The sequence below is a fragment of the Stegostoma tigrinum genome, chromosome 3 (genome assembly GCF_030684315.1).
Source record: "Stegostoma tigrinum isolate sSteTig4 chromosome 3, sSteTig4.hap1, whole genome shotgun sequence".
NCBI classification, from domain to species: domain Eukaryota; kingdom Metazoa; phylum Chordata; class Chondrichthyes; order Orectolobiformes; family Stegostomatidae; genus Stegostoma; species Stegostoma tigrinum.
In genome coordinates this window covers 68,639,206-68,653,524 of record NC_081356.1, presented here as the reverse complement: position 1 = coordinate 68,653,524, position 14,319 = coordinate 68,639,206, and the positions used below count along the sequence as shown (strand labels likewise).

General features: G+C 41.3%; 1 protein-coding gene across 1 annotated transcript in view; it reads left to right on the top strand.

Annotated features, from left to right (window-relative positions):
• The window catches only part of tmc1 (transmembrane channel-like 1), a 100,289-nt gene that overhangs the window by 5,613 nt on the left and 80,357 nt on the right, over positions 1–14,319 (top strand). Inside the window, exon 2 of the mRNA XM_059644661.1 lies at positions 7,895–7,948. The gene's annotated coding sequence lies outside the window, so the exon portion shown is untranslated. The remainder of the gene's footprint in view (positions 1–7,894; positions 7,949–14,319) is intronic.

Sequence of the window (14,319 nt, the reverse complement as noted above, 5' to 3'; positions counted from 1 at the left end):
TGAAATAAATAGGGAGAGAGGGGGAGGCGGACCGAAGATTGATAGGGGAGAAGATAGGTGGAGAGGACCATATAGGTGGGGAGGTAGGGAGGGGATAGGTTAGTCTGAGGAAGACTGACAGGTCAGGGGGGCGGGATGAGGTTAGTAAGTAGGAAATGGAGGTGCGGCTTGAGGTGGGAGGAGGGGATAGGTGAGAAGAAAAACAGGTTAGGGAGGCGGGGACGAGCTGGGCTGGTTTTGGGATGCAGTGGGGAGGGGGGAGATTTTGAAGCTTGTGAAATCCACATTGATATCATTGGGCTGCAGGGTTCCCAAGTGGAATATGAGTTGCTGTTCCTGCAACCTTCGGGTGGCATTATTATGGCACTGCAGGAGGCTCAGGATGGACATGTCGTCTAAGGAATGGTAGGGGGAGTTAAAATGGTTCGCACTGAGGGTTGCAGGAACAGCAATTCATATTCCGCTTGGGAACCCTGCGGCCAAATGGTATCAATGTGGATTTCACAACCTTCAAAATCTCCCCTCCCATCACTGCATCACAAAACCAGCCTAGCTCGTCCCCGCCTCCCTAACCTGTTCTTCCTCTCACCTATCCCCTCCTCCCACCTCAAGCCGCACCTCCATTTCCTACTTACTAATCTCATCCCGCCCCCTTAACCTGTCCGTCCTCCCTGGACTGATCTATCCTCTCCCTACCTCCCCAACTATACTCTCCTCACCACTTATCTTCTCCTCTATCCATCTTCGCTCCGCCTCCCCTCTCTCCCTATTTATTTCAGAACCCTCTCCGCACCCTCCTTTTCTGATGAAGGGTCTAGGCCCGAAATGTTAGTTATTGTGCTCCTAAGATGCTGCTTGGCCTGCTGTGTTCATCCAGCTCCACACTTTGTGAATTCCTTCAGAAGGTGCTTCTTTTGTTGAGGCACCCCTTTCTTCTGGTATTTCATAGAGTCAACATGAATCTGCGAAAGGAAAATTGTGCTCAAGAAACAAACTAGAATTTTTGGAGATGTAACTAATAGAATAGATGAAGTGCAGGTGATATATTGGATTTTCAGAAAGTTTTTGATAAAGTCTCACATGGATTGGTTGTAGCATATTGGCATTGTATAATATATTAAGTGAATATTAATACTAATTATATGAATAGATTTAAGAAATGAATAGATTTTTGGAAGCTAAAGATGTCTAGGGATATATGGAGAGCGTGGGAGAATTGCATTGGTATAGAGGATCAGCATGTTGAATGGTAGAGCAGGCTTTGTGGGGTAAATGGCCCACTCCAGCTCTGCTTTTTAATGTTTCTACGTTTCTCACTTCTGAAAGTGTACTTCCACAAGGCCTTGCTATTTAAAGCAGATGTCTGGTGTTAAGACTATATAGCTTTGGTTCTATTGGAGCAATCTTGCCTCTCAGCCAGAAAACCCTGGCCTGAGGTCCCACTCTGGAGATCTGAATGTGTAATTATGTGCATTGAATCATGCCATATGATGTCGATAAACACTGCCCAGTACTAAAGAAGTGCTGCAGCGTCAGATGTGCTATTCAGAATAGCCAATGGCATGATTTGAGAATTGCTTAGTACATAAAGAGCAGGAATAAATGGGTTGTTTTCAGAATGGAAGGTGGTGATATATGGTAGCACAGAGATGAGTGCTTGGACCTTGCCTTTTCACAACATAATTTAACAATTTGGAATTGAACGTAGTGTTGCCAAGTTTGCTGATGACACAAAACTAGGTAAGAGTGTAAAGGTGAGGAGTTTGTGAAGATTTTTAGGTCAACTTAGGAAAATGGAGTGAGTGGGCAAATGTATGGCAGATGCAATGTAAGGTGGATAATGAAATTTTCCACTTCGGTAGGAAAAACTGAATGGCAGAGTATCATTTAAATGGTGGTAGACTGTAAACACAAGGGAATCTGTGTGTCTGGGTGTCAGCAGCCATTGGAAGCTAACATGCAAACACGGTAAGCACTTAGGAAGGCAAATGGTATATTGTAAGAGGGTTTAAGTACTGGAACAAGAAAATCTTACTGGAACTGTACAGGACCTTGCTGAGACTACACTTGAAGTATTATGTGCAATTTTGGTCTCTTTACCGAAGAAAAGATAAGCTTAGTAGAAGGGGAATGCTATGAAGGTTCACCAGACAGATTTCTGGTGTGGCAAGATTCTTCTCTGAAGATCTGAATATCCTTGTATTCACTGGAGTTGAGAATAATGAGAGAGGATCTCATTAACATGGATAAAATTCTTGCAGGACTGGGCATACTGGATGCAGAAGTAATGTTTCCTCTGATTGAGAGGTCCAGAACCAGGGATCATGGTTTCAGGATATGTGTGAGGACATTTCAAACTGAAATGACAAAATATTTCATCACTCAGAGGATGGTGAACCTGTAAAATTGTCAACCACTGAAGTTTGTTAATGCCAAGTTGCTGAATATATTTAAGAATGAAAGAGATTTTTAGAAGTTTAAGATATCAAGGAGTGTAAGGACAGCACCTGAAAATCGTATTGAGATGGAGGATCAGTTATTACCATGTTAAAAGATGGAACAGGCTTGCTGGGCCAAATGGCCTACTCTTTCTATGTCTCTCATTTATGATAGTGTTACTTCCATGATGCCTTGCCATTTAAAACAACCTCCTAGGCTATCTAGCTTTAGCTCAGCGGAAGCATTCCTGCTTCTGAGCAAAAAATGTCATGGTCTGATTTCCTGCTCCGGAGATCTGAACATGTAATTATGTGCATTCAGTCTGGTATTGATAAGCACCACTTGGTACTAAACAAGTGCTGGAGTGTCAAAGTGTTTTAAAGAAAACTCCAGTGGCACATTTGAAAAATAGTAAAGTAACTTGCCAGTAACAGCAAAAGTGTATTATTTAGCTATTCAATCAGTTATAGAATCTCATGTAATTCACTGCTACATTTCCACTCAGTAATAGTGATTTATGTTTATTTAAACATTCAATGCTTGTAAAGCGATTTGGAAATTCCATAAGATGTGAAAGTTGCAAGACTTCAAGTTGCTTCAGTTGCAATAAGCCATTTCCTACCGTTAAACTTGAATTCCTAAAACTAATATTTACATTTAGAAGATAACGAGCCATGAGCTAGATATTTGCAACACTCAGTTAAGCCACACTTTAACAACTGAGTCAGAAAGGGAAGTGGACGTACAGATTTTTTAGGTTGAGTGATTGGCGTTACGACCAGTATTGGTCTTGTCACATTGCCACATTAATAAGAGACAACAAGGTGTGGAGCTGGATGAACACAGCAGGCCAAGCAGCATCAGAGGAGAAGGAAAGCTGATGTTTCGGGCTTAGAAGAAGGGCCTATGCCCAAAACGTCAGCTTTCCTGCTCCTCTGATGCTGCTTAGCCTGCTGTGTTCATCCAGCTCTACACCTTGTTATCTCAGATTCTTCAGCATCTGCAGTTCCTACTATCTCTAAGCCATCGTAACAAGATTCAGTTTCAGTTTGTGAAATGTTAATTTCCTTTTTCTCATGTTGGTTTTAAAGTATTGGTCAGTGCTTAGCCACTAACATTGAACAAAAATGCCAAGTTGCAAACTTTCAATGCTCCTTGACCATGTCCAGCTCTCCATGCTCCTCCCTGACTCTCAGGTTAAGATCTGTGATAATGTACTTAACAACAAAGGTCTTCCAAACTCTGAACCACAACCTTTCTCATCCTTTTTATTTTAAAATTCTTATTCTCATGTTCAAATCCATCAACAGCTTCACCCCTCACTTGTTCTGCAATTTCTTTCAATCCCAGAATCTTGTGATATCTGGACTCTTCTAATTCTAGCCTCTTGATTGTTCCCACTTCTAATTGCTGTGTCATTGGTGACCTAATTTAAAGTATTCTCATTTCATCCCTGCCTATCTGCCTGCTTTTCTCTCTTCTAAGGCAAACCGTAAAACCTATATCTTTGATCTAATATATTTTTATGTGGATTGGTGTCATATTCTGTTTTATGATGCAGTTGTGAAGTGCCTTGGGAAGTCACATTGCATTAATGTTGCAATATAACTATAAGTCATTGTTGTTCTACTCCATTGCTGTCAATTATTGCAATTGCTTGGCCATAAAATGGTGCGGTGTAGGACTGCTCCTTTTCATCTGATTTTGGTGTGCGTATAAATGAGTTTTGAACAACAAAGAAGTGTAGGTAAAAAGGCAGTGCAGTAACAGTACTGTAGGTTGAACATAATGCACGCTCATGGTAAACAGAGAAAGAGTGAGGTTTATCCCGAAATACTGAGAATCTCCTGTTGGCTGAGTAATCTGATACTCATAGCACAACACTGCGTAATAGACTGACCAAACAGTATATATATGTAACTAGAGGCAGTTTCAGGACACCGCCGGCTGGGTGTGAATCACACACCAAGTAAAAATCTTTGTCATGCAGCACTGCAATATTTGCGGTCAAACTTCTATAAGACAACATACTGTTCGATGAGTGAGACAAATCAATGTCACACATTTCCCCACCCAACTGTTCTGAATCACCAATCAAACCAGAAAGTACTCACCATTAAACAAGAGGACATATTTAATGCAAAGGTAAGAAAGTGGTGATATTAAAAGCCCCATTTCCCATCAATGTTTGAAGAGTCTCAAGGATTAACGTATGGACATAAGAACTAGGTGCAAAAATGGGCAATTCAGCCCCTGAAGCCTGCGGTGCCATTCAATAGGATCATGGCTTATCTGCTGAGTTTTAAATTCCGCATTCCTATCTCCCATCAATAACTTTTTATTCCTCTGCCCAACAAGATTTTCTTGACCTCTTTGTAAAAATATTAAGTTATCCCACCTCTACCACAATGAGGTGGGGGATTCCAAAATCTCACAACCCTCTGAAAACAAAATTTTCCTTGTCTCTGCCCTAAAAGGTAGACTTTTAATTTAATGCAGCATCTTCCCCCCCACCATTTCACCAATTCCTGAGTCATCCACGAGAAACAACATCATTTCCACTTCTACCTCATCAAGACTGTGGTTAGGATCTTGTACTTCAATCGAGCCCCCTCACTTTTTTAAACTCCAGGGAAAACTAGCCCAGTTGGCACAACTTGTCCTCATATGACAGCCAGGTTATTGCAGGTATATTCAATAAACTTCTTCTGAAATGCCTCCAACACATTTACATCCTTTGTTAAAGAGGGAGACCAAATCTGCACAAAGTATTTGAGATGTGGTCTCAGCAATGCCCTGTGTAACTGAAGCACAGTATCCTTATTTTTATGTTTAATTCCTTTTGTATTAAAGGAGAACATTCCATTAGACTTCTTAATTAATCAGTTGCTTTACTTGCATGTCAACTTTTTCTGACTCATCCACTGGAGTACCTAATAAACATTACAAGAACTGTGGATGCTTGAAATCTGAAACAAAAACAGAAATTGCTAGAAAAGCTCACATTAACTCTGATTTCTCTCCACAGATGCTGCCAGGCCAGCTGTGCTTTTCTAGCAATTTCTGTTTTTGCATGAGAATACCTGGATCACTCTCAACTTCAGAATTCTTCATTTATGTCATACTCTGCTTCTTTATTCTTCCTGCCAAAGTGAAACGCTTCAATTTCTCTATGTTATACTTCTGCTGGACTCATGCCTACTCACTCAACCTATGTCTATCAGTCTGCCATATCTCTATGATAATAAAATGTGAGGCTGGATGAACACAGCAGGCCAAGCAGCATCTCAGGAGCACAAAAGCTGACGTTTCGGGCCTAGACCCTTCATCAGAGAGGGGGATGGGGGGAGGGAACTGGAATAAATAGGGAGAGAGGGGGAGGCGGACCGAAGATGGAGAGTAAAGAAGATAGGTGGAGAGAGTGTAGGTGGGGAGGTAGGGAGGGGATAGGTCAGTCCAGGGAAGACGGACAGGTCAAGGAGGTGGGATGAGGTTAGTAGGTAGCTGGGGGTGCGGCTTGGGGTGGGAGGAAGGGATGGGTGAGAGGAAGAACCGGTTAGGGAGGCAGAGACAGGTTGGACTGGTTTTGGGATGCAGTGGGTGGGGGGGAAGAGCTGGGCTGGTTGTGTGGTGCAGTGGGGGGAGGGGATGAACTGGGCTGGTTTAGGGATGCAGTAGGGAAGGGGAGATTTTGAAACTGGTGAAGTCCACATTGATACCATATGGCTGCAGGGTTCCCAGGCGGAATATGAGTTGCTGTTCCTGCAACCTTCGGGTGGCATCATTGTGGCAGTGCAGGAGGCCCATGATGGACATGTCATCAAGAGAATGGGAGGGGGAGTGGAAATGGTTTGCGACTGGGAGGTGCAGTTGTTTGTTGCGAACTGAGCGGAGGTGTTCTGCAAAGCGGTCCCCGAGCCTCCGCTTGGTTTCCCCAATGTAGAGGAAGTCGCCCCGGGTACAGTGGATGCAGTATACCACATTGGCAGATGTGCAGGTGAACCTCTGCTTAATGTGGAATGTCATCTTGGGGCCTGGGATGGGGGTGAGGGAGGAGGTGTGGGGACAAGTCGAAGGGTCTAGGCCCGAAACGTCAGCTTTTGTGCTCCTGAGATGCTGCTTGGCCTGCTGTGTTCATCCAGCCTCACATTTTATTATCTTGGAATTTCCAGCATCTGCAGTTCCCATTATCTCTGCCATATCTCTGTGTCCTCTTTGCAACATATTTTCCTTACCATCTCTGCAAAAGTAGTCACTATATCTTTGTTTTGCTTATCACTGTCACTTATATAGTGAAAAGCTGAGCTGTCAACAAATGCCTGAAACTTCCTGCCTACTTTACATTTTAAAGATTCCACTTTGTGAGAGAAATGAATGATCTCTTCTTCTTAAGTAGCTCTTAAGGATTAAGAAAGAGTGGCATATGGTCCAGACCTATGCATTTTGGTTAAGGTTAACAATGGCTTGCTTGAGAGATGTATTTTTTTCCACATGGGCCAGGTATGGTTGAAGGATCAAGTGGATGAATTGTTTAAGAGGGGCTGTACACTTCTTTTGATGTCTGCATTTGGCTTCTGCAAGTTGACTTGCAGTCTCAAGTTGCTTGGTGTGTCTTAGAATGCTCCTTGTTCACTTTGTGCAGTTGTGGGCTAGAGATTTCTGAGAATAGTTGGATCACTTCTGGGATGTTTTGAGAACACCCCTAATGGGTTTTCTGAGCCCTTTGGAAGTTAGTTACTGTCATGAAGTTTACAGTGAAATGATTAATTTGGAATCTGATGTAAGGCAGAAATCTAGCTAGTTTTGTGTGATGAACGTTTCAATGCTGTGTATATTGACTTGAGAGAGAATCCTGATATTGGACCACTTATTCTGAAAATAAATTTGAAGGATTTTGCTGAAATATTGTTGATGGTATTTCTCAAAAGCATTGAGGAGACTGTTGCAAATTGCCCACGTCTCCCAAGCGTAATGAGTGCAGGGAGCATTCCTGTCTGGTAAATTATCTCTTTAATTCCAGATTTGAGATGCTGGTCCTTGAGGACTTTGTCTTTCAGCTGGCTAAATGTTGACATGGTCCATTGCATGTGGTGGTGTAGTTTGTTATCTCTGTTTGCCTTCATTGAAAGGAGGCTCTCATATCAAGAAATGTAAATTAGTGATATTTTCCAGGATCTCATTCTAGATGTTGATTGATGGTGGCTGATTTTTTACAATGGCACTATGTTTGAAGACAAATTTAGCTTTTCAGGTGTAAAACGTACATTTAATCCTCTCAAACATTTTAGTGAAGGAGAGCACAATAGTTTGGAGTCCAATTTTCAATTGGACACAAAAACACAAGTTTATGGTTGCTCCATTATTGAGGTCTGAGTGACCTTGGTGCTGTAGTGGAGGAAACAAGAGTCGAATAACTTTCTATTCATACTGTTAATTTTCTCTACTCCACTTGTAGGAAGAACAGTGGTGCAGAAGATTGGTGAGATGACACAGTCTTGTCTTCATTGAGGTAGGGTCTGGGGTAATACAGTAATCAGGGGTAATCAGCAAATGGGGTAATCAATAAGTATCACAACTTGCATATCATCATATTGCAGGGCAGGGAATATCTGTGCAGAGTAGGGAATGTTTATGATGTGTTATTACCAGTATGATAACTGTTTATAGGATGTGTGCATGAACATATGCTAATTATAACCTTGCCACCATGCATAGGTTAAATTTGTGATTTTTCCCTTGGGATGAGGAAGTTAAAAGATATGTACATCCTTGAATTTTAATAAGTGGTTATAAAATGGATGTTTCCTGAAAACTTAGGTGATAATAGACAAGAAATCGAGCAGTGTAAATAGGGAAGAGTGATTGAGAGGACAAGAAAGTAATCTCATAAAATACATGCATCTGCGCTGAATCTGATAAGGTTACAGAATCTTGCCTTTATTGGTCAGTCCATTGAGTACAGGATTTGGGAGGGCATGTTGTAGCTGTACAGGACATTTGTTAAGCCCCTTTGGCATACTGGTGCAATTCTGGTCTCCCTGCTATGCGAAGGATGTTGTGAAACTTGAAAGGGTTCAGAAAAGATTTCCAAGGATATTACCAGGGTTGGAGGGTTTGAGCTACAGGGAGAGGCTGAATAGGCTGGAGCTATATTTCCTTGGAGCGTTGGAGTCTGAGGGGTGACTGTGTTGAGGTGTATAAAATCGTGAGAGGCATGGACAGAGTAAATAGCAAAGATTTTACCCCCAGCGTGGGGAAGTCCAAAACTAGAGGGTGTAGATTTAAGATGAGGGGGAAAGATTTAAAAGGGACCCAAGGGGCAACTTTTTCAAGCAGTCAGTTGTGTGTATGGAATGAGCAATCTGAGGAATTGGTGGAGGCTGGTAAAATTGCAACTTTTGAAGGGTATCTGGATGGATATATGAATAGGAAGGGTTTGGAGGGATATGGGCTAATGCTGGCAAATGAGACTACATTAATTACTATCTGGTTGGCATGGATGAGTTAGACCAAAGGGTCTGTTTCCATGCTATATGAACCTATGACTCTATGACTGTATAACTAGAGTTTCAAAATTTTTCTAAGACATATTATTTCAAATTGAAATAACAGATAGATTTACTGGTTTATTCAAGCAAGTGAATTGTAGGCGATGAAGGAAAGCAAATTATTCAAAAGTTTCTGTATTCTCAATGACAGGTGTCACAAATGCCCTTTATAGAAGGTACTTTGCCATCCTTATCTGGTTTGCTCGGGCAGGAGAGGCAAGTTGCAATAAAATAGAAGCACCCGCCTACTCTTCCAAACTGAAGCCAGGTGTCCAATGCTCTGGCCATAGGGTCACATGAATCAATCAAATACATACAAACAGTCCATTGTGTAATCTACAAAACCATAAGTTACAGAGATCAGAGACACCAGCCACACGAGTTATACTTCCATCAGACAGATTACAAATCATTTATGAGCCATGAGGATCCTAGCTTATTAACATGTGCGTAGTGTAACAGGTGAGTACATAGTCTTTGGGAGTTGGCTGTAGCACTCACACAGGAGAGGCCTAAATTGGAAATAGAGATTTGTTCTTGCTGAAGATTTTTACCATGCAAAAGAAGAGAGTTGTTTTTGATATTTGTTTTTTTTAAATGAAAATGAATCACCAAATGGTTTTAAAACTACTAAACAAGAAGGCATGTTAAGTGTGAAATGAAAGCTCCCTTTCCCTCCATTACATCCATTGTCCATGGAATTCCTTTCATCTGTGAGTGTGAGATAGCGAGGATTCTAACAAATAAAGTGGCCTTTTAAAAGGGATATATTTCATACATGTTCAGAAAGAAAGAAATATTGGAGGAACTTTAGAAAACACTTGGTTGATTCAAGTAAGGTGACTCATTGAACTGAGGGTGTATGCTGTATTCTGTACTTTCTTATCTTTAAAGATAAGTTGTACAGATTGAACTTGCTGACTGATCATAACTAGTTTTCTGGAACAAGTTCCCCACTGATGTTTTGTTAAGATTTTAAAGATATATTTCTGCCAAATATATCAATATTCAGTTCAGACTACAAGAGAATTCTATCTTACATCTCAGACCATGCCTTGAGAAATACTCCATTATAAAGACTTCATGTTCTTACCCAACCCATGCATGATTGCATTTAGTTTGCAGCCCAAGTTTTTACCCTGTCTTGTATAGTCAGCTGAAGATTAGATCGATTCTTAAGATAAGCACATGAGCAGATCCTTATATTTTTTGCATTTTAATTTGGTTGTGGCTCTGCTGACTGTCTGGAGGGTCTTTGTTTCTGGCACACAATGTAAGAGTTTCAGCAAAAGACGAATGAACTCTAGAAGTTGGGACAATCAGCCCTTGTAAGGTGATTATCAAGTCTTGAGGCTTTGGAGAATCGAGCAATTGTATTTCCCTTGTAGAATTGGGATGAAGAAGCTTAGGGAGTAATTGTGGTTTATTTCTGGAATTAGCCTAAAGCGGTATGTTAATTCACATGAAGAAAGCTGTCCAGTTGTAAGTTGCTGATAGAAGATGTTGGAATATTGGACCAATATTGGGAGCTGGGCCTCAGTTACATGCACGTAGCCAGTGAACCATTAAAAGCAGATTAAAGATGCAGCAAAAGCAGAAGTTGCTGGAAAAGCTGAGCAGGTCTGGCAGCATCTGTGAAAAAAAATCAAATTAGACCCAATGATAATGGGAACTGCAGATGCTGGAGAATCCAAGATAACAAAGTGTGGAGCCGGATGAACACAGCAGGCCAAGCAGCATCTCAGGAGCACAAAAGCTGATGTTTCGGGCCTAGACCCTTCATAAGAATTAGACCCAACCCTGACTTTGACATTAAGCCTACCAGTAAGGTTGGTGCTGATGTAGCCTGGCGTACTTACCTCTACATTGCAGAGACTGACACCAGCTCTGAATACCTCCAAATCAAGAATTCTGCATAAATGACATGGTCCCAAACATACATTCTGTACTTCCAAAAAGAATGACAAGAGCTGACAAAGACCAGGAGAAGCTGTTAGAAAAGAGAAAATGAGTAGCAGGCCTTTCAACTGGAGCCCATCTTGCCCAAATTGTTTAAGGAATAATTTTTCTCCTTGAATCTTCAATAGGAGTAGAGTGTGAAATGTTTCTTCTTCAAGAAGGAGGTCCTCCATAAAATGCAGCTTCATAGCAGGCCAGGGATGACATTGCCAGTGGTCATGAAAGTCACCTTGGCTATGAACCTGTATTTTTTTTTTGGCACCTTTATAGGTTACAGCTGAGCTTGCCATTTATTATTGCATATAGGATGGTACTTAAGTCAGCTTCATTCTCTTTTTATTCCAGAGGGAAAGCACACAGTTGCCTTTGAAAGGATAGCAGGCCTCCACACAACTGCAGGATGTCATTGACTCCATGGATATCACTTGTGGGTTCTGACTGCCAATTCTGGGATGTACTGCATCCAATAGCAATTCAAAACCCTTAATATTCAGTTGAGAATTCCCGTATCGGGCAGGTCAATACTTGGTGTCTTGGGACCACTCACTCCACCTTACCGTCTTCTTCCTTCTGAGGTTCCCATCATCACAGATGCCAGTCTTCAGCCAATTTAGTTTGCTCCACATGGTATCAACAAACAGTTAAAGGCAATTAATATTAGTTTAGCAACAATACTGAAGACTTGTGCTCCAGAACTTGTCACATCCCCAGCGAAGCTATTCCAGTACTACTACAATATAGGCAAATGTACAATGTGTAAAATTGCATGAGTAAGACGCCTACAAAAGGCAGAACAAACCTAATCTACTATTTATTTCCCTATCAGACTACTCTCAACCATAAAACTGGAAATAAAGGTTTTGAATTTGGGGAAAGATTGGTTTTATAAAGCTAAGACAGATTCTGGTCAAAGTGGACTGGGAGCAGGAAAATCCACATCAGAGCAGTGTAAGATTTTCAAAAGGGTACTAGTGGGAATGCAGGACCAGTATGTTCCTGTAAAGGTGAAAGGTGGAACCAACAAGGTTCAAAGAACCTGACTGTAATCGAGTTGACAGGATGAGATGAGGAAGAGAAAATAAGCTTATGATAGATGTCAAAGGCTCAAAGCATGTACTAGAGAGTCGGGGGTTGCTTAAAAAATTGTTGAGCAGAGAGGGAAGAGGGAAAACACTGTCAGATAACAGGAAAATCCAAGAGTTTTTTCTTCTTTGTAAATATATTAGAGACTAGAAAATAACCAGGGGAAGTGTAATGTCCATTGGAGACCAGAATGATAATTTGTGTGTGGATCTGGAAGACCGAGCTGAGGTTTTAAAGAGTAGTTTGCATCTGTATTCACATTAGACTGGGCACTGTGTGGTCCTTGGAGGAGTATCCTCCAGCAGAGGACTTTGCAGCAAGGATCTTTCATGAATCAGTGGGGCAGAGGAAGCAAGGGATGGTAATGGGTATAGGCACAACCTGCTCAAGCTTACCTGACAGGATAACTCCTTCATCAAGAATTAGTCAAGTGAACCTCCTCTGAAATTATTATTATGTAATTATGCATATTCTCAAGAAAGGAGACCAAAACCTAACAGTAGCCTGAATAGTTCTCAACACAGCCACATCAGCTGTAGCAACACTCCTATTTTTATACCTGATTGCCCTTGAAATGAACACCAACATTGAATTTGCTTTTCTAACCACTTGTTGTGCCTGCATCCTAACTTTTCTCATTCAGGTATCAGGGTAATTAGATCCCTATGTAATATAGAAATTTTTAAACTCTCTCAGTTCAAATAATATTCTGTTTTTCTAATTTTTCCTACCAAGGTGAACAATTTTACATTTTCCACATTATACTCCATCTGTCGTTTTTTTCTCAATCACTTACCCTACATAAATTCTTTTGCAGACTCTTTATGTTATCTTGAAAACATTGTTTCTACCTACCTTTGTGTTCTCAGCGTATTTAGCTCCTTCACATTTGGTCCCTTCATCCTAGTCATTGATATAAATTATGATAGTTGAGGCTCTAGCATTGGTCTTTGTGGCACTGAGTAACAGCTTGTCAAATCAAAAATTACCCATTTCCCTACTCTCCACTTCCTGTTAGCTAACCAAGTCTCTATCCATGCTAATATGTTATCCCCAAGTAGACTTTGATGAGTCACCTTGTTGAATACCTTTTGGAAATCCAAGTGCACCACAAGTACAAATTGTTCCTTATCCATCTTGCTTGTTATTTCCTTGAAGAATTCTAATAATTTAACAAGACAATATTTTCCTTTTACTAAGCCATTCACTCAGCTGATTGTATTATTATTGCACAAGCATCCTGTTATTACTTCAATAGTGTATTTCAGTATTTTCCCAATAACAGGTGTTGGACTAGGACCTTTTTTGGGCAATCATAACCAATGTACCTCCTATCTCTGTGGCAGTAGCCGAAGATAGGAATCACAGTACCTGGTGCTGCTTCTGGGGACCACATTTCCATCCTGAGCACAGTGGAATGCGCCCCATCTAACCTGAGCACATCTGCCCTGCCCTCTCAATTTAAACATGGTAGCCCCACTCCCTGATCAAATTGCACTGGGCCTCAGATTGCCGTCAGCCCCATGTATTGCTTCTTGACATATTCCAAGTGTCACCCACTGTCTGCAGCTACTTCTTTTAAGCAGTCTAGGATACAGGCCATTAGATCTAGGGGCATGTCAAACTTGAGTGTACTTTCCCACTACCTTTTTACTTCTTTGTTTTCAAGTATGCTTGAGACATCTTTTGTATATTCAGCAGTGAGGGCTGAAAAAAGACTTATTCAATGTTCGGCCATTTATGTTGTATTGTTACTTCTCCCATCTCACACCACAGCACCAATGATCCAAGGTTCACTTTAGTTACTCTTTTACTGAATACCTGTGGAAAGTTTTCCTAGCTGTTTTGATAGTTTTCAAATTAATGTCCAGCCTCCAAGATGTAACCTAGTACCACTGATCAGGTGCTGGAACCACCAATCAGCTCATCAGCATTTGAAAATTGCACTATGTCAGTGATGCTAGCAAAAGGTTCAGTGAAAACTTCTGGCTTCCACTTTAGTGCCTCATGTTGAAAGGTACGCAGTAAGCAGAACACTGCTTGGATGGTCACTGACGTTACGCAGCGACTCTCACTTACATCCATTTTGGAACAAGCTACATTTGGAAGCTGAATATTTTGATAGCACTTGAGTTTCCATATTTGGGGTGGCACAGTGGCTCAGTGATTAGCACTACTGCCTCACAGTGCCCAGTACCTGGGTTTGGCTCCAACCTTGGGTGACTGTCTGTTTGGGAGTTTGCACATTCTCCTGTGTCTGCATGGGTTTCCTCTGGCTGCTCCAGTTTCC